Source organism: Ursus americanus, chromosome 10 (genome assembly GCF_024610735.1).
Source record: "Ursus americanus isolate L20-20 chromosome 10, mUrsAme1.1.p, whole genome shotgun sequence".
NCBI lineage: Eukaryota > Metazoa > Chordata > Mammalia > Carnivora > Ursidae > Ursus > Ursus americanus.
In genome coordinates, this window is record NC_142136.1 from 74,389,839 (window position 1) to 74,409,727 (window position 19,889).

At 41.7% G+C, this 19,889-nt stretch overlaps 1 protein-coding gene across 2 annotated transcripts in view; it reads left to right on the forward strand.

Annotated features, from left to right (window-relative positions):
* SACS (sacsin molecular chaperone) overlaps positions 1-19,889 on the forward strand; it is a 90,621-nt gene that overhangs the window by 14,696 nt on the left and 56,036 nt on the right. The gene's annotated exons all lie outside the window — the stretch shown is intronic.

Below are 19,889 nucleotides of genomic sequence, written 5' to 3' on the forward strand. Positions count from 1 at the left end.
TAGTATTTACAATTACCCCTTAAATCTCTATGTGTTCTTTTTTTCTTAAGCATATAACAAAACATTCTTTTATTGATTTTGAATGCTGTATTCAAATAGTATGTTTAGTAAATAAAATTTTAGTGCCATAGAGACCAGGTAAGACTTCACATCTTGTAACCTAATGATATCAACAGATAAAAAGACTTTTCAAATTTGGCTTTCAAATTTGGGTTGCCAAATTTGAAACATTGGGGAAAAAAACCCAGTATTTGTTTGTATCTTTTAAAAATTTCCGAAATAAAAATTTTAAAATGCTTTATTCATTAGACAGAGGAGGTAAGTGTAACTTTTTCAATGGAACTTGCTTCCTAGCTAATGAGGATTACTTTTGTGACTGCTTGTTATTTAAATACGTGAATGCACACAAGTGTTGCGACTGCTTAATGGATTTGGTTTTTATTGGCCAATTGGGATATTTGTCTATTTTCTGTATTTTCAGGTATAATAAGGCATGTAAGTCATCTAAGATAATATTACTGATACTAAATTATTTAAATATGAGAGAAACATACTTATGTAGCACCATACATACTATCTCATGCTATTTCTGGATTTTTCTATTTTTATCTTTTAAAGTGCTTCTCTATAATGCCTTCTCAGTTGTGAAAGTAGATGTTTTTCAAACTAAATGTGAATTCATTTTCATACAACTTGGCAGTTGACTGATTTGTTAGACATATTATCATTTATAAATTTATTTTCCAGGGCAGTGTTTATGTAGCAGAATCACTGATGTTGTCACTAAAGTATAACTTTTCAACAATCAGGATTGATTTGAAGCATCTGATGGATGTTGAAAAAACAGAAGATTCAATTGTCTCTGCAGTCACTGGCTGATAAATTCTATTTATAGCTTAAAAAAAAGTATATTAACTTTGAGTGTGTCTTTGCAGATTACGTAGGCTTTGGTACTGTAGAATTTCCTCAGAACAGGTGCATTTGTTTTACTCAAAGCTTATTTACTTATTTACTTAAAGCCGGAATGTCAGTGACTGGATATAGCAAGTGTGTGACTACACAGAGTGGAGTACATGGGTTGAGGGTCAAAACATCAATCTTAAGGTCATTTTTGTAAGTACACACTTTTATTAAGGCATTTAAAACCTATCTTATTAAGACCATAAATCTATAAAACTTGATTGCCTGGTCTCCTTGTTCCTGGGGCAAGGTAGTGATTTTTAAAGCTGAAAAAGATCTAGTCCGGGCTTCTTGAACTCTGGGGCATTGTATCCTGAGTTCCGGGAGGTGTGCATGTGCGGTGGGGGCTCGCACAGTCATGGCATCAACAACTCAGGCCCTTCTGAGGGTACTGCCTTTATGTAAATGGTTTTTTTGAGGTTAGATCGTCTATCCAATAAGCAATATCAAGTGTGGTGCTCAAGTAAAGGCAGATGTATTATTAGATCTACCATCTGGATATTTAAATTAAAAGCTCAGACTTAATCTCCATTGTTGAAGGCTGCTTTGGGATTGGTTCTCTCTCCATGGCCATCAGGAAGAGTCTGGAGCTTCAATACATGCCAGTGTAGAAGCAGAATCCAGGATATGGAAGGGTTTGGGGAAATTGTCCCCTATGATGCCTAGGAATCAGTTCTAGGTACAGTGTGCTACAGAGCTTTGCAGATTTCGTATTGATTCAGGCTGTTGGTGATGTCTGAGAGAATTTCTTATGGATTTTGTCTGATAAGAAAACTGAAATTATGTGACTTGCTCAAACTCATAGGGTTAGTTAAAAAAATTTTCTGACGCTTGTTAAAAGGGTAAGGAAGACTTCATTCAGGACTATTGCAAGAGGTGTCTAGACTATTGCAAAAGGGGGCAGAGATTGGGCTCAGATCTGAATGCAGCAAAGGCAAGTGGGGTTTTATAGCCAATGAGCAGAGTGAGGGAACAGGGGATGGAAACTTAATAAGAGGAGATATCCAGTATAAGGGGATTCTGGCTGACCCAAGTTGATAGAATTCTTGCTGAAGGTAGACCAGGGTGACCAGGTATCAGGGTTTTTGGTTAAATATCAGATATTAAGGGTAGGGAGATTTTTGCTAAACTGATTTAGCAGGATTCTTGTTAAAACTGGGTTAGGCAGGTCAGAAACAGAGCCCAAGGGCAAGGCCTCATTAAAAAGAGGGCTCAGAAGTGCCTTCTAAAGTTTGGTCATGGAGAGAGTCCAGGTTCAACCTGGTTCAGGTTGACCTTCCTCTCCCATCTTCCTCCAGGGTCTACCCAATGTGTCTGGCTCTACATCTAACCTGGGGAGTATAGAGGAGCACTTTCAGTTAGGATCCTCCAAATAAACCTCTGCTCTTAAAATCATTCACTCAACTAACACGTATTGAGCATTTATTATGTACCAGGTACTTGGAATACACCAGGGAATGAAACTGATATAGATACTGACTTTGTGAATCTTACATTCTAGCAAGGAAAAACAGAAAACAAATAACAAATGTAATACATAATTAAATTATATAGTATCTTACATGATGGAACAAAAGGAATGGTAGGCTAAGAAAAGGAGGTGGGAGTCTGATGGGATTGTATAGGCATGTGTGTCACAATTTTAAATAGGAAAGTCAGGACAGACGTCATGGAGAAGATGAAATCTGAGCAAACACTTGAAGGAGGGGAAGGAATAATCATAATCATATAGGGGAAGAATGTTCTAGACAGGGGAACCTATGCAAAGCGCCTAGGTGGGAGCTGCCTGGGATATTACAAGAATAAGGAGGTGGTGGGCATGCTGGAGTGAAGGGAGTGAAGGCAAGATGATGGTGCGGTTGAGGAGGAGACTGGGCACCAGGTCACCATGAAGGAAATGGGAATCCATTGCAGGGTTTTAAGGAGTGACATGCTCTGACTTACATGTTTGAAGGATCCCTCTAGCTGCTATGAAGAGGGCCAGATGTAGAAGTGGGAAGACCCATTATGGGTTGTTGTAACAATCCAGATGAGAGATGATGATGGCTCTGGGCAGGATGGAAGGGTGTTGGAGGTACTTCTTACCTGATGGCTCTGCGGTGGTTCATGCACGTGTTTGTCGGTGTCTTCACCAAAGCTGTGAGAATATCCTTACCATCTGGCAGTGTGGGAATGTTGAATACACTTAAGATGAATGTCAACAACCTAATTATGATGGGTGTTGGGCCATTTTCCCAAAAACGATCAATTCCCTAATTCTCCAACTGACATTAACTACCAAGAGTTAGCATAGACCCTAGAGGTTAAGGTCTCTGTCTTGCAAGACTGCACCACTTGAGGGGCCAGGCACAGATGGGATCTTCAGACAACCCAACTACAAATTCAGGGATTCCAATGATCCCCTTCCTCAGGTTCAATAATTCACTAGAACAACTGAAAACTCAGCGCTTTCCTCACGATTACAGTTTATTATAAAGGATATGGTTCAGTAATAGGCATTTGGAAGAGATGCACGGGGCAAGATTTGGGGGCAGGGGATGTGCAGAATTTCCATGCCCTCCCATCACTTTGATGTGTTCACCAATCTGGTGAACTTAGCCTTGTTGTTTCAGAGTTTTTATTGAAGTTTGATGCTGTAGGCACGGTTGAATAAATCATCAGTGATTGAACTGAATCTCTGGCCCCTCTCCCCTCCCTGGAGGTCAGGGGGTACAGCTGAAAGTTCCAATCCTCTAATTGAATGATTGGTTCCTCTACCTCTAACCACTGATCCTGAAGCTACCTAGGAGCCCTGCTCTGAGTTATTTCATCAGTATACAAAAGACACTACAATCCTCAGGAAATTTAAAAGCTCTGTGCCAGGCCCAAGAAGATAAAGACCAAATATATATTTTCTACAATAGCACACTAGGAGTAAGAAAGATTCAGACAGGAAAGCAGAATTCAGTCTGCAGGAGAACAGGCAAATATAAGCTGAGTCCAAGTGTATGAAACTAAGCCCAGACAGGGAAGATCAAGTAGGCAATAGAAGGCCAGGAAAACAAGCCAGACCTTGTACTCATGAGGGGCAGGAGTGGATTCAGACTTGAAGTCATGGGTCTAATGGCAGTGATCCAGAACCAGAGCCAGGGTGATTGGGATCCAAAGAGAGAACAAGTGGATTAGCAATTATTCCATACCTCCTTAGTTTCAGTAGTTCAGAGTATAAATAAGGTCAGTTAATATTTACATCTGTATCTCCATGGCTCCAAGCCTTCACCTGCTGGACAAGACCTTAACCCCCATGCCCCACTAGGCTGCTTAAATTCTTCCCCAGCTATTTCTGGGTATCCTCAAGATGGTGACGTCTTATATGGGTTCAAGAATGAATTTGCTCGTGTTCTTTCCTCTTGATCCTCTGAAGCTGGGGTTTCTGTAAGACATTATCCCCTGCACCCAATGGATCCCCTGAGCCTGAAATGACTCTGAAACCTGAGGAGAGGGCAGTAAGGGGAGATGCATGGCTTCTCCTTAAGCCTGTGCTGATTTTGTTTTCTCGGAGGGAAGCAGTGTTTCATGGACTTAGTCTTGTCCCATGTTTCATAAACAATGTGCCTGAGTTTCTGTCCTCATAGGCTCAAAACCAGCCCCTTATATATGGGAAGAAAGGGGAGGATGGGTCCTGCCCAGCCTTTTCTACATCTCCTCTCTCTCCTCTCTTCTCCTTAGATACCTCTGCATCGAGACAAAACAAACTCAGAGCAAATATCCTTCCACCTCCTTTCTGAGAAAACAAATTGTGTAATGGAAAGAGTATCAAATATATCAAATACATCAACCAGATATATTTGGTTTGAATCTCAGCTTTGCTATTTACTAGTTACGTGGCCTTGAATAGGTTACTTTTTCTTAATACGAGGTCATAATGCCTACAGTAATGTTAGGTTAGAGATCATGAATATAAAACGCTTAGCATAGTAGTTGACCCAGAATGCCCAAGAAAAGGTAACACTTATTATGATGACCTCTGTTAAGCAGCAAAAATTCAACTGAGTAATTTAAAAATTCAAATTGGCCTTGTTGAGTGATACATGAATTAGGCAGCACCCCTTCTAGCAAATAGGAAGTAGGTTCATCAGGCTGCAGGAAAGGACCGGTTTTTAAAGGCAGAGATGGAGTGGAAAAAAGGAAATTATTAGTGAAGAATGCATTGTTTGAGGCAAGGTCACCCTCCTAAGGGGGAACGGAAAGGGTCTATCAGTATGTTTCCTAGTACTGACCAGGAAATTCCATGTTGACTGGTTAAAGGTTACATTCTGGGGGAGGGTGAAACTGCAATTGGATTAGGTATTAAGTCTTGGTTTGCTGATGTGATGCTCTTAACATAAATGACTCCATTTTGGGCTTGGGATTTTCTTTCCCACAGTCTGTCATCCAGAAACTAGCATGAAGTCTAGCCATCAGTGATAGCTTCCACCATCACGCATATGTTACAGGGATGGTGTTGCCTACCACCATTCCAGCTAATGAGCGGTTGTAAACCGGTCTGTCTTACCCCTCCTGGTTGGTTATGGGGATTTTCCTTCCTGCCACTGTCATCCCCTGAGTGTGTCCATGTGTGCCAAGGTCTGCTTGGGGAGGGGCTTATCCAGTGTCTAGCCATCCAATAGGAAACACAAGATGCAAAGGGAGGGCTGGGGAGAATCTTGGAGAACACCACATAGTATCTTTAGGGAAAGAATCATCAAAAGGCAGCAAGGTGATTTGGGACAGTTGGTGGTCCTCACCAAGTGATAATGAAAAGGCCAACTTGTTTCCCTGCAGTTTCCTACTGTGGGCTCTGCAGCAATTTCCATTTTCCTGGTTCCTAGGGGAAGGAAAACTCAGCCTGCATGTGTGATTCTAATCCCTTTGGTGGAGTATTCACAGCCTAGGTCTGGTGTGACTCACCATTGCTGTCGGCTTCAGAGCAGTAAGAAATCCATCTTCAGTAATCAAGGGAAGGAATTTGGTGAGGGAAGCAGGGAAAGACATACTGATGAAGGCTTTGTGGTATTTGTCTGCCAATCAGGCACACTGCTGCTTTTCAGAATAGTAAGTCTGATTCACCCTCTCCTTCATGGATCGAATTGGCAATCATGCTGTGATGAGTGGTCTATAGACAGGGTCCCCACAGTCAACTTAGGATAAGCCAAGAGTTTACATGCAAAGGTGAAAAGGAATGAGAAATTGCCAAGGAACCTGGCAGCTGACGCACTGTTACCTCCCAAGACCTGAAGGACTAGGGTAGAAACAATTGCTCGAATTTTGAAGGACAAAATGTCATACCTTGGAGCAACATCTCTTGAGAAGGGCAGTGACCTTTGTTGAAAAACACAGTCAGACCATGGTGAGGCTGTGTGGTGGGTGCTGGGGGAATAAATTCTTTGACATCACTCTCATCCCTCTCTTCCACCCTCTGATGAGGCTTCTGTTGGTCAACTCTACATGCAGCAAAAGTGGCCTGAGGCCCCGTTGATGCAGTCCAGACAGGTTGGCCCAGGTGAGCAAGGTGGAGAGTGGACCTAAGGGGCAGAGTGGTACTTAGTATATGTGCAAAGAAGCCTGGGCTTTCACCCTCTTCACCCATGATTGGCAGAAATCCTATGCCTGGCCTTGGTGCCCCCTTACCTCCTTTAAAAAATATTATTATAAAAAGTTTTAGGCATACATAGAAGTAGAAGAAACCATTACAATGAATACCCATAAAATTAAATACTTATTGAAATTCTGCCGAATTTGTTCATACCCCTCTTTCCCTTTGCTTCAGCTTGTTAAAGCAGATCCTACATACTCTGTTTTGTGCTGGTGCTGGTGGCTAGGCCCTTGGGGGTGCACTGTGCAGTGGCATTTCTCTAACTGCAGGGGTCACCCTGAAGGAGCCCTGAAGGCTTCTCCACTCCCAACAGGTGTGTGTCGAAGGAGGGTGTTCCGTGTGCGGGGCCAAAGCAAGTTCACTGCCATCACCCAAAGCTATCAGAAGGGAGAAAGGGGAGTGGTAACACAGTAGAAATAAGAAATACATTCGTTATTTAATATTTAGAGGTACTTGAATCATTACCCCTTAAACACTACTTAGGTAGGCCCTCTTCACTAAAAATCATCTGATAGGTTTTTTTTGAGAAGAATATAGTTAATTTATTACCCAGCATGAAACATTAGGGTTTTAAATGATCTCATTTACTGACTCTCCCAAGAGGAAAAAAAATCCATATAGAAATGATAACTTAGAGTCAAACCGACATAAGATATATTTTTAAAAAATTAAACAGTAGGAAAAAGGCTTTATATATGAATCCTTAATACAAATGATTCTAATTTCTAATTTGTTATGATTGAAAGCCATAGCCATAAGAAAAACAGTGCAGAAACAAAACACTAATTCTTTTCAGAGCTGAAAACAATTTGAAGTCTACAGCAGCTCCTTGACCAAGTAAATAGGTTCTATATAAAATCCCACATAGAATGAATAGAAAAAAAAAATCCCTTGAAAAATCTTTGAAAATATAAAAAACAGAAAAGCTGTAGAAAAGTGGTGGTAATCTTGTGACCTCTGGCATAGGTAGGTACAGCCAAACAATTTGATATTTTGACATAAATTCACTTGTTCCCTCCTCCCCAAAAGAAGAAGAAGAAAAAAAAAAAACAGAAGAAAGGAACTGTCCCTTCTCGTGTTGCAAGAAAATGCTGGCTCAATGCAGAGTCCAAGGAACAGATTTCAGACACTGTAATTTATTCCTTCTTTTAATCTGCATGGAGAAGAATGGAAGTAAACGTGCTCTTCCAAGAGAATGCACTACAGAGCCTTTGTACACGTTCACTGCCCTTTTTCCTTTTTTTAATTAGGGAAGGCTTAGCTCAAAACTTCAGTTGAGTTTTAGAAGGAGAGGACAGGTTTACAAGGACAACATGTGCTTTGAATACATCATATTAAGTGCAGACGCAACTGATTGTTTCTCTCTGCCCACTGATCAGTCACTGAAAAAGGCAAACATAGCTACATTTTGCTACTTAATGGTACCTTATCATCATATTCTTTGGATCCATAGGCAGTGTCACAGTAAGAGCTTATTAAAAACCCTTCTTTCCTATTCTAGAACAGGTAATTATCAGTTTGCGTTTTGGAAGTAAGTACCATGGCTGTTACCAATTTACTTAAACTTATTTAGTGAAGACTGCTCTCAGGGTTAAGTTAAGGATCTTTAGCCCTTGCCTTTCCTTAGTAAATGGATTCTCCAGGAATTAAGTTGTCTTCTGAACCTCCTGTGTCTAGTCAGTTGACTGTTGAAGCCACGCCTAGCTGTTGGTGTTTTGTTTCCACCTTAAGGTCTTTAAAATGGAATAACTAACATTTTTTAAGTTAATATCTTTCTCACGGGTAGTCATATGTTATAAGATGTTAGTTTTAAAATTCATTATTCTCACAATAAAAGGAATTTTTAAGCTTAAGGAATTTTAAATTTAAGGAACAAATTCATTTGCAAGTACGTAGTGAAGAAGAGCATACTTGAGCTGCCCAAAAAGGGACTTCTGCTCCAAAGATTCTCCCCAGCAGCTGCTTCACCAGATCTCAAGCCAACATCCTACACATACGAATGGTAGGTACTTGCACAGGTAAATGGTTTGATATCACCCATATATTAAGACAAAAAAGAAATGTATAGGGATTCCTGGCTGCCTCAATTGGTAGAACATGTGACTCTCGATCTTGGGGTCATGAGTTTGAGCCCCACATTGGGTATAGAGAGACTATGGACTCTGGGAAACAAACAGAGGGCTTCAGTGGGGAATGGGATAGGCTGGTGATGGTAGTAAGGAGGGCACGTATTGCACGGTGCACTGGGTGTTATATGCAACTAATGAATCATGGAACTTTACATCAAAAACCAGGGATGTGCTGTATGGTGACTAACATGATGTAATAAAAATTATTAATAAAAAAAAGAGATTACTTAAAAAAATGTACAGGGTGAGCAGAGGAACCAGCTGACATGTAGGGGTCTTTCAGTAACTGAAGGAAGGCCTAAGAACAGTAAGTGATCAGTAAATGCCAACAACATTGACCAAAAAATTCTTTAGATTCTGTACAAATGCCAATCACTTCATCCTCTGATCATCCATAGGCTGAATCCCAACCTTCCTTTGGCCCTGTTGCTTTTTTTTTTTTTTTTTTACTATTGCTTCTCTCAGACTTATGTGTTGTGAAGGAGCGCCCCTTTTCCCAAGCTGTGAAAAGTTACTTTGGAGTTTGTGATGAAAGGCTAGACAAGCTCACAGCTTTATCTAATGCCAGTTTATTAATATCTGTCCATTACGAGAATTATTACAGAAAAGAAAAAAAGATAAGAAGGACCCACTTTTCTTCTAATTCTTACTTTGCATACAGGATGCAAAGTGCTTGTAGGGAACAGTCATCAGAAGCCAAGTATGTGAAGACTACAGCATTCCCATTTTCAGCTGTAAACATTATGGGACATAGAACAACATATGAGAGATTATAAGCAAGAGAGGTTTCAGTAGTTTATGAATAAAGATGCTTTCTTCAATCATTCATAAGTGAAAGTTAAGTGCTGGAGATGTTCAAGAAGATAGAGGTTTTGTCTCATTGGCTCGGTTGGAGGAAGCCTTCTACTCTTCTGTCTGGGTGCTGATTGATGGGTAGGACGTCAGTAACATCATTTATCAGGTTCTTCCCATCCACGAGATGTTTTATATCTGTCTCCTGATATGTAAAGGAGGGTTTCCAACTTCCCATTCACTTAACACTTAAATATAAGACCAGTGCTTCCTGGATATATGATTCGAGTCTGAGGCTCTAGCTTTTCACCACTCTTCAGAGGAAGAGATCTTGTAATTACTTTGCCTACCTATCTCAGTCCTTATTCACTCCATAAGCACTGATCAGGTGTGTGTCAGGCCCCGGGGGTGCAGAAAAGGGATATTGAGACCTATTTCCTGTTCCTAGAAGGTCCCCAGTTTGCAGAGGGGCATTCAGCCATGTCCTGGTTTATGTAATGTGGGAAGAGTTGGGATAGATGGACATGCAGAGTATTATGAGAGAATAAGAAAGGGCACACAAGGTTTATTTGTCATGGACCTATTTCCATTTTAAACAGTGATGGGGAGAGAGGTAAAGTTTCACAACTGAAGTGGCATTTGAGCTGGGCCACCAAGGATGGGTATTGCATTTAACATGTAGGGAGGAAGCAGATGCTGCAGGAGGAAACAGAATGTGCAGAGAAATGTGCAAAAAAAAAAAAAGTGCAAAGACATGAACATGCCTGCAGTGCTCTGGGGGAATATTCAGGAAGGAGGGGAGGGAAAGTGAGCCTGTTTTTGAAGCATTTGAACTTTATCATGTGGGTAACTTGAAGTACTGAGTATGGTGATGATGAGCAGAGGCTTAGTCATACTCCATTCGAGAATAACTCAGTGACAACATGTAGGATTGACTGAAGGAGAAAGGATTTGGGGCAGAGAGAAGAGTTAGGGCCCTGACTTCATAGTCTGAGCAAGAAACAGTAAAGCTTGAACTGCTATGAACATGAGGAAGGAATGGAGTCGAGGGAGAGTGAGCATGGTGGCTGCATGTGTAGGTAGATGGTTTGTAGAGAATAACCAGTATTTCCTTTTGGGAATATTTGTTTTATGTTTAAATATCTGCAGATCATTTAATCAAAAATGGAAAATATTTAGAGAACAGGAAAGTGACCAAAGTTTAAATGACAAACACACATAAAAGTTTAATTACCAATGAAATTAAAAATGTTTTCTGAACTATATTCAATTGCCCTAAGTAGTTTTCTAATTGATGAGTTTTTTATGTCAATTGTTTAGCCAATGTATTTATAAAGAGGATAGAAATAATGAGCAATCATATGATTCATTTTGGGTGATTTATTTTCAGATTTGGGTAAATTCTGAAAAGAAATGTACATTTGAATACTATCTATGCTTTCCTTATTTAAAAATTTTGTCTTTGGTACTTAAGAAATATTCATTTTTATAAGCAGTGAGTAAATAGACATCTTCCTTTTCCAATTTACACCTATTTAGTTTATCCAATGAAATCCTGTCAAAAGAAAATTTGAAATGGTCTGCGAAATGAGCAAAATGTAGGATTTTAACAGGTTAAGCTCTATTTAATTGTACTACTCATGTAAAGTCCAGTTGTTTTTTAATGGATTCACTCTCAATTTTCATTAAACAACTCCCCTGACCTATTTCTATCTAGTGTTTTCTTTGTGTCCCCTCCAATGGAGGTTGCCTGCCAACTACTATAATTGTTCCCCAAGACAGCATGTGTGGGCAGCCATTTATAAACCCTTCTGTGTGAAGAAGACTGTGGCGTGCTCCTCTTCTACTAAAGCAAGGAAAAAAATACAGTATTATTTTTCACAAATTCACAGTTATATGAATTCATATTACGTGATTCATATTTCCAAGTTTTTATGGCATTGGCTCTGTGCAGAGATAAAATAATGTTCACCCTTTGAACTATTCATTAATGTCACTCCAAGTCCAGGTATTTAGAAATGGGATACATAAGAACATATATTTTATTTTTCAAAATCTTTAGTGAATTTAAGCAAGAAATGTTCAAAACAAATTATGACAAAATAAATAAGATTCCCATTTATTTTTCATAAATAAACTCATATTTCTTAAGTACTTGTGACTAGAGGATGTTAGTTTAATCAAATTGTGATTTGGGATTCTATTTGAGATACCATTTCAAAGCTAAATAAAGGGGACTCAATTGACTATCATTAACTAAATAGAAGTAGTTAATTGTAAAGTCTCCCCCTTTTTGACTGAATATCTGTACCTCTATTCCATAATTCATGCTTGTATATTTACCACATACATTTAGAAGTGCTCTCCAGTGTGTGTGTGAGAGCTTGCACGTACCTACATCCCACCAGCCAATAAAATTGCCATGTTTGAAATACAAGACTGTGATCAGCCCTTAGAAGAGAACCTAGGGGGCGCCCAACTCTTGATTTCAACTCAGGTCATGAGCTTAGGGTCCTGGGATGGAGCTCCTTGTTGGGCTCAGTGCTCAGCAGGGAGTCTGCTTGAGATTTTCTCTCTCCCTCTCCTTCTGCCCCTTCCCCCCACTCTCTCATTCTCTCTCTCTCTCTGAAATAGTAAATAAGTCTTTTTTTTCTTTTTTTAAGAAGAGAACCTAGGACACTGTTCACTGTTGTCCTTAAGGCAACTCTAACTATCTCGCCATCCCCATTGCTGCTTAAAATGAGCGACTGTCTTTGTGATATGATTTCAGAGGGAGTCGGGTGACTGAACTTCCCAAGCAATGTGTTTCCCCCTTACTCGATTCTGGAGAGCAGCACAGAATAAGGGAAGTTGAACAGAGACCTGATTTCTAATGTTGACACTTGGCATTTGCAAGGAAACCTCAGACAGATTATTTACCTTCTCTGGGTCCTGAGTCCTGACTTCTTTTTTTTTTTTTTTAAGATTTTATTTATTTATTTGACAGAGAGAGAGAGCCAATGAGAGAGGGAACACAAGCAGGGGGAGTGGGAGAGGAAGAAGCAGGCTCCCAGTGAGGACCCTGATATGGTGCTTGATCCCAGGACTCTGGGATCACGCCCTGAGCCGAAGGCAGATGCTTAACGACTGAGCCACCCAGGCACCCCCTCAGTCCTGACTTCTAAGTGTGGATGATAATGTCTCCTTCATTGGGAAACTAAATGTGATAGTGGATGTGAAAGATTGGACATGTAGTTGGTGGTAAGTGTATAAAAATGAGAATTATTCTAGTTGTTGGGATATATTTCGTCGGAGTGTGCCCCAAATTTGTCTGTCTCTGGAGCCACAGAAATATTTATACTTGAAAACCATTCCCACATTTGGATACTATAAGAGGTCTCCTGGAGTCGTCTTTTTCTCTAGATAAACATTTCTAGTTCCGTCAGTAACAACCCCATATGGGGATGTGGGCAGTGATTAAATATCCAGGTTTTGGATTTGCTCAGAGAAGGGTTAGATCTTGACCCTGTGTGTAGTCTTGGGCAGTTTTGACCTTTCTGAATCTTTCATCATCCATAAGAATAAAATAGGAATAAGAATGGTTCATAGGGTTTTTGTGAAGATTAAATAAGAAGCATTTGGTGCCTGGTAAGTAATTAATGACAGGTATTATTATTAGGCGTTGTTTCAAGTTTCTTGCAATCCCCATTGCTGCTTAAAATGAGTGACTGTCTTTGTGATATGATTTCAGAGGGAGTAGGGTGACTAAACTTCCCAAAATATGAACCCAGTTCCCGCACAGCACCAGAATGAAAATCCCCTGTTAAAATACAGGTACACTTGAGATAGTATACAGGTATACTGGAGAGAGAGGTATTAGCTGTGGAGAGTAGCCTTTCATTGCCTTCCTGTGTGAAGAAGCAAGCAGCGATCAAAGGACAGCGCCACGGCCACCTAGAATGGTGTGTCCTGACAGCTACCTGGTCTGCACTGTCCTTCCTAGGGAAGGTCTAAAGAGGTGGAAAGGCACATTCTCTCTCTAAACACACACAGACACATGAAGATGCACAAGAAGGGAATGCCAGGGCCACTTTGGAGTGAGGATGCCGCGGAGCTGATGTGTGCGCTAGACCGGCAGGAGAACCACTTAGATAGATCTGCCTGGAAGCTGAGCCCTGCAGTATGCTTGGGCATAAGGATAATGGAGGAAGGAAAAAGAAAGAAAAACAGCTTTCGTTCCACATATAAAATCAACCAGGAGTGCAGTCTCTTTCCTGACGGGCTCGTGGAGCCATGGCGCTGGTCCAGGAAAGCCCTGTTAATGGAAGACAGTATCTTGGCATTTGTAGCCACTAACGACTTAGGTAGGTTTTCTTTATTTTAGCACTTTTCCTTTTATATGAAAATTATGTTGATTATGTTTGCATATTGTTCCATTCTTCAGGTTCCTTACAGGCGGTAGGACTGTTACTATTACCATCATCTCTGATTTGGTAGAGTGCTTTCACACAGAAAATGTGCAGTTATTGTTCACTGCACTCACAGAGCTGGGGAAGTGCTGGAGAAAAGGGTAGGGCACATCAGGAGGAGGTGAAGTTGAGATAAAGGGGTTCAAGAGTACCCAAGACACCTAGCGTTTGATTCTCATTTTTTTTTTTTTTGGCACTGATCTTACCTGTTCAGATGCCTGAGCAAGAGAGTAGGGTGAAGGAAGAGACTGGGAGTGAGAAAAAAAGGAGTATGGAGGCCACCATCTTGCAATTCCTGCCTGGCTGCTGTTCCTGCGAGGTGATGTGCCCCAAGGCAGGAACTGTGCTCTTTTTTTCACGGTACCAGTGCCCAGCGCATAGTGGTATTACACATCTTATATGAATAAATGAGTACTTTCCAGGTCAGTGACTGCCCCATTTCACCTGACAATAACCTGACAATCAGTCCAGTTAAACAGGTGAGAATGTGAGCTCAGAACAGTGACAATCCCCCCAGCTGGGAGGTGTGAGAATTGGGGGGGGGGGGTCACACCCTCATTCACTACCACACAAGGGGCAGAGGATGGAGAAGGGCAGAAGGTGAAGAACAGCAAATCGGGAAAATAAAGGATAAATAGAAGGAAAATGAACTGACTGGAAGAATAACAGTAGGCAGGAGAAGCAGAAAAAAAGGAAGAAATGTATTATGATATTTGTTGCTCCTACTATTTCCTTTTCCATGTTCAGTTTATTCAGTTTTATGGTGGGATGGGTTTATATCATGTGTTTCCTACTATTGTGTCTAGGCCTGAAACTCCATTCAAACTTTCTATTTATTAGCAAGCAGCAAGTATATTTTAACGTACATACAGCTACAGCCAGCTCACTCTGTCTCCATGTTTTCTATAAAATATTCCAAGAGAGGATGTTTAATCAAAGGTCACTATAAAAGGAAGGGAGATTCAGAATTCAGAGGAATTCACATGTGGTTTTAGTATTCCTTGAAATGGCTAATACGTATAGCTTAAGATGTATCAGCTTTATAATATCCAGGGGCTGAGTCATTTTGTTTCCTTTCTAATGCAAAGTCCTTTTGGATTAGTCAATGGATATATGTAAGCATGACTACACTTAAGGCCCCTACTGGTTAATTTTGCTTTGGCAAAGCTGTGTTTGAATAATCTAGGATTTTTTGGCAACCAAACAACTAACTCTTATTAAAATTAACAATAGATTCAAAAGCATCGTGTAAAGTCTGTGCAAGCCTATTTTCTCATAATTTTTACAGCACTTTAGGGAATTCATAGTACCCTCGTTGGTAGTAGAAAATGCAGGGATGTTAACTCAGAAACATGACATCATTTCCCAAAGCACGTTCAATGGAACTAAAAATAAAAGTTAAGCAATTGTGTCTACATTAGCACAAAGAGAAGGGAAGTTTTGTCAGTTGTCTGACTTATTGCTTATTAAATGTGACCTCTTGGATAAATACTGCCTGAGCCTCCTGCATTTCTGGTTGAAGACCTCGTTTTCCCTTAAAGAGGTTGCTCGGCACAAGGCCTTGAAAGTGGAGCTCAGGATCCCTGTGCGGTGCCCTGCTGCTATCAGCAAGCCTGGGGAGGAGACGCAGATGGGATGAGTGATCAAGGAGGTGGAAACCTGGCCATGGTGTCATCAGGCTGGAAGCGTCAGGCTTCCTGAAGAGGATTGAATCTGAAGGCACAGTGGACACTGAGGACAGAAGGAGACCAGATGCAAAGGCCACGTGACCAAGCTCAGCGGGTTAATTTGAGGAGCTTGCAAGGGTAGGTGGGAGGTGGGGAAAGTAAACCGGAGTCAGTGAGAGGTCAGGATGAAAGTAGGACTTGGATGTTCTGATAAGGAGTTTGCGTTTTGTCTTATTTGTGTATGTATTTGGGACAAAGCTGTCAGTTCTGACCATTCTGGAAAACGACTGAGAATCTCTTAAGAAGATAGTGAAATAAACCACCTGATTCACCAAAAAAGGTCAAGGTAGCCACATTAAAAATGTTTGTGCCCAGAGAGAATCTACACAAGGCGGTACGGTGATATATTCACATCAACTACGATGTTATTATTTTTCTTTTTAAGACATAATTCACATACCATACTGTTCACGATTTCAAAGGATCCAATTCAGTGGCTTTTGCCGATGTTCATCAGTATGTGTCACTATTCCAGAACATTTTCACCATCCCTCAAAGAAGCCCATTAGCAGTTACTGCTCACTGTCCCCTCTCCCCAGCCCCTGGCAGCCAGCAGTCTACTTTGTGTCTCTATGGATTTGCCTGTTCCGGACATTTCATACAAGTGGAAGCCTAACATGTGTGGTCTTGAGTGCTCGACTAATTTCACTTCGGAAATTTTTCAAGGCTTGGAAGTTTTCAGCACAAGATGGAGAGATGTCGTACTGGGAAGGGGCCTGTGGGGGGATGCAAACCAGTGGTGGAGGGGTCACACTGTCTGAGACTGTTACAGTCTAAGTTGCAGTATTGGGGAGCAAAGAGTGTGATTTAGTGATACACCCACTGCAGGGGGGGTATTAACATGCCCGGGTGCTTTGGGACTTCCTACCTTAGGCAGGACATGGCACAGGGGCAAGAGAAGGACGTGTCTGCAGATGAGAAGGGCATCGGGGACCGCCTAGGAGGATCTGGGGAGGGCACAGCAGTCATGAGGCCATTCTAGCAGTGTCTGCTGCAACAGAACTGAAGTCTCTTGTGCACAGGTGCATGTCTTAGGAACATCTCTCAGCGAGAGTCATCAGAATGTAGTTTCTTTTTTTTTAAATATTTTATTTATTTGAGAAAGAGAGAGAGAGAGTACAAGTTGGGGGAGTGACAAGGGGAGAGGGAGAGCAGACTCCCTGCTGAGTGGGGAGCTCAGCGCAGGGCTCAAACCTAAGACCCTGGGATCATGACCTAAGCCAAAGGGAGATGCTTAACTGACTGAACCACCCAGGCACCCTCAGAATGTATGTTCTTAATCTTAAACCCTAAACGCAGGTTTTCTGAATGTTTCAGCTGTGAGTTCTCACCGAGATTTAAGAATCTTCATTAAGGAAGTAAAATGTGACTGTGACCTTGTTCTCCCGATCTGCTGGTGGTTGCTTGTCCTGGGAAGGAAGCCAAAGTGGCAGGACCTATCCTGCTAAATGACCTGTGGGTTGGGGTCAGCTGGCACCTGCAGACTGAGTGTGGGCACAGGCACAGGCTCCCTGGAGCACAATGGAGAGCCACTGGCCAGAGGGCTGAAGCCAGGGGACAACCGACGTCTAGCAGGGCACAGCGAGAACCACTCCACAACTGTGGCTTAAGGGAGCCTGGCAGTGCTGGAGCCCTGGGGTCAGACGCTGGAAACCAAGACTAGAAAAAGGTGGGAGGGGTATGGAGGAACGGGTACCCCAGGGGTCCAGGATGCCAGCAGAGTGAGCATCCATCCAGTCACGTATTCCACAGTGTTTACTGGGTGCCTGTGGCACGCCAGACCCTGTCCCATGCTGGGAAGAGAGCAGTGAATTCAACAGATAATGGCTTTGCCCTAATGGAGTAGAAAACATGGTGTGTTGACATAGATATTGTACAAATAAGTAACCGAGTATGTAGCAGATGGTCATAGGTGCTGTAGAGAAAGATTAGGTAACCTAAGGGGGAGAGCATTGGGAGTATTGCTATTTTGTGCAGGGTGGTTGGGGAGGCCTCCTGAGAAAGATGACATTTGAGTGTAGACATAAAGGGGGAGAGGGAGTAAGAAATGGCATCTGGATGGAAATCATGCCAAACAGGGAGATAGCAAGTGCAAAGACCCTGGGGCAGGGAGTGTGGTTGATGTTCAGAACTGAAGGGTGCCACGTGTGGCTGGGGTGGAATGAGCCAGAGGGAGATGAGACAGGGACCAGGGGGACAATGATCGATGAGGATATGAGCTCTGGGACATGGGGGGCTTGACCACTAACGCCTTATATGCTAAGGACACCGACTTTTCCTCTGAGTGACAGAAGAGTCATTGATACAGGAATTTGCATCTTCAGCCCACCATTTTGTCTTGATTTGACCCCTGTTTTCTGTAGTTGTGCTTCCCCAAAACCCTCACTGTCCCCTGCAGTGCTCTTGCATGTTTGTGTACGGATACTGGGTCACCGCTTCATTTCACAGGCAGTCATGTACTGAACTCAGAATTGTCAAAACAGGATTTGTATGTGAATAGTTAGTTCTAGAAAAGCCTAGAAGAGGGAAGAGAAGATGGGGGTGGTACTGCCACAGCAGCTGGGGGAAGGGGATAAGGCGAGGTAGAGGAGGAAGTGTGTGGATGCTGTGAGGAGCATAAAGAGAAAGCTGGTGGAACGCCAACAAGCCTGACTTAGGCAAAGTACTTACCAAGGTCAGTCTGACAGAATCTGGAGGGGCGCTTATCAAACACAGCAAGGTCGGTAACTCAGGGGTAAGGAAGAGAAGAAGGCCAGAAGGAAGAAGGCTCTAGAGATAAGCATAGAGATGTGTGGCTTTCTCCTAGCTGCAGGAAAAGTGTTATTAATGACACTGCCTAACATCCTGTCCTGCCCGGATGTCACGGGTCTGGGTGCTACCTGCCACCCCTCTCCCACGAGTGCTGTGTATATCCTGCCATAACTGCACAGGGTCTTCTGGGATGTGCAGGAGATAAGCAGGAATGTGGAAATTTCCTCATTTAACTTGTGCAGAATGTCTCTGGGCACAGACAGCTGAAAATCCTACTTCCATTGGTGAGAGTAGTTCATTATCATTCAGATGCATAAAGACCTATACCATGCTAAAAGAACAGTGACAGTTGCCTTCTACATGCCCAAACATGCATGCTCGTACTTGTACACACACAACCTAGTGCACACTTGTAGGAATATAAACAAAAATGGAGTGCTCCCCCTGAAAGCGGTAGTACTCACTGAATGAATTGAAAACCAATACTAAACAAAATATTCAGCAGTTGGAAGAACACCTCAATTAAACAGGTAGTTTAAATGACTATTTTTTTCAAATTTCTAAAAAAATTCTAGTTAGTTAACACATAGTATAATATTGTTTTCAGGAATAGAATTTAGTGATTCATCACTTACATATAACACCCAGTGTTCATCATAACAAGTGCCCTCCTTAATACCCATTCCCCGTCTAGCCTATCCCCCCACCACCTCCCTACATCAACCTTGTTTGTTCTCTATCGTTAAGAATATCTTATGGCTTGCTTCCCTCTCTCCTTTTCCCCCCTTCCCATATGTTCATCTTTTTTTTCCCCTTAAATTCCACATATGAGTGAAATCATATAGTATTTGTCTTTCTCTGCCCAACTCATTTTGTTTAGCATAATATCTACTCTAGCTCTATCCATAGCATTGCATCATAACAAAGGGCAAGATTTCATTCTTTTTATGGCTGAGTAATATTTCATCAAATGTATATACCACATCTTCTTTATCCATTCATCAGTCGATGGACATTTGGGTTCTTTCCATAGTTTGGCTATTGTTGATAATGCTGCTATAAACATCGGAGCGCTATATCCCTTTGAATCTGTATTTTTGGATCCTTTGGGTAAATACCTAGTGGTGCAATTGCTGGATCATTGGGAAGTTCTATTTTTAACATTTTGAGGAACCTCCATACTGTTTTCCAGAGTGGCTGCACCAGTCTGCATTCCCACCAACAGTGCAAGAGGGTTCCCCTTTCTCCGTACCCTCGCCAACTTTGACAGTTGTGAAGTGGTGGCTCATTATGGTTTTGATATCCCTGCTGATGAGTGATGTTGAACACGTTTTCATGTGTCTGTTAGCCTTCTGGATGTCTTTTCGGGAAAAATGTCTATTCGTGCCTTTTGCCCATTTCTCAACTGGATTATTTGGTTTTTGGGTGTTGAATTTGATAAGTTCTTTATAGATTTTGGATATTAACC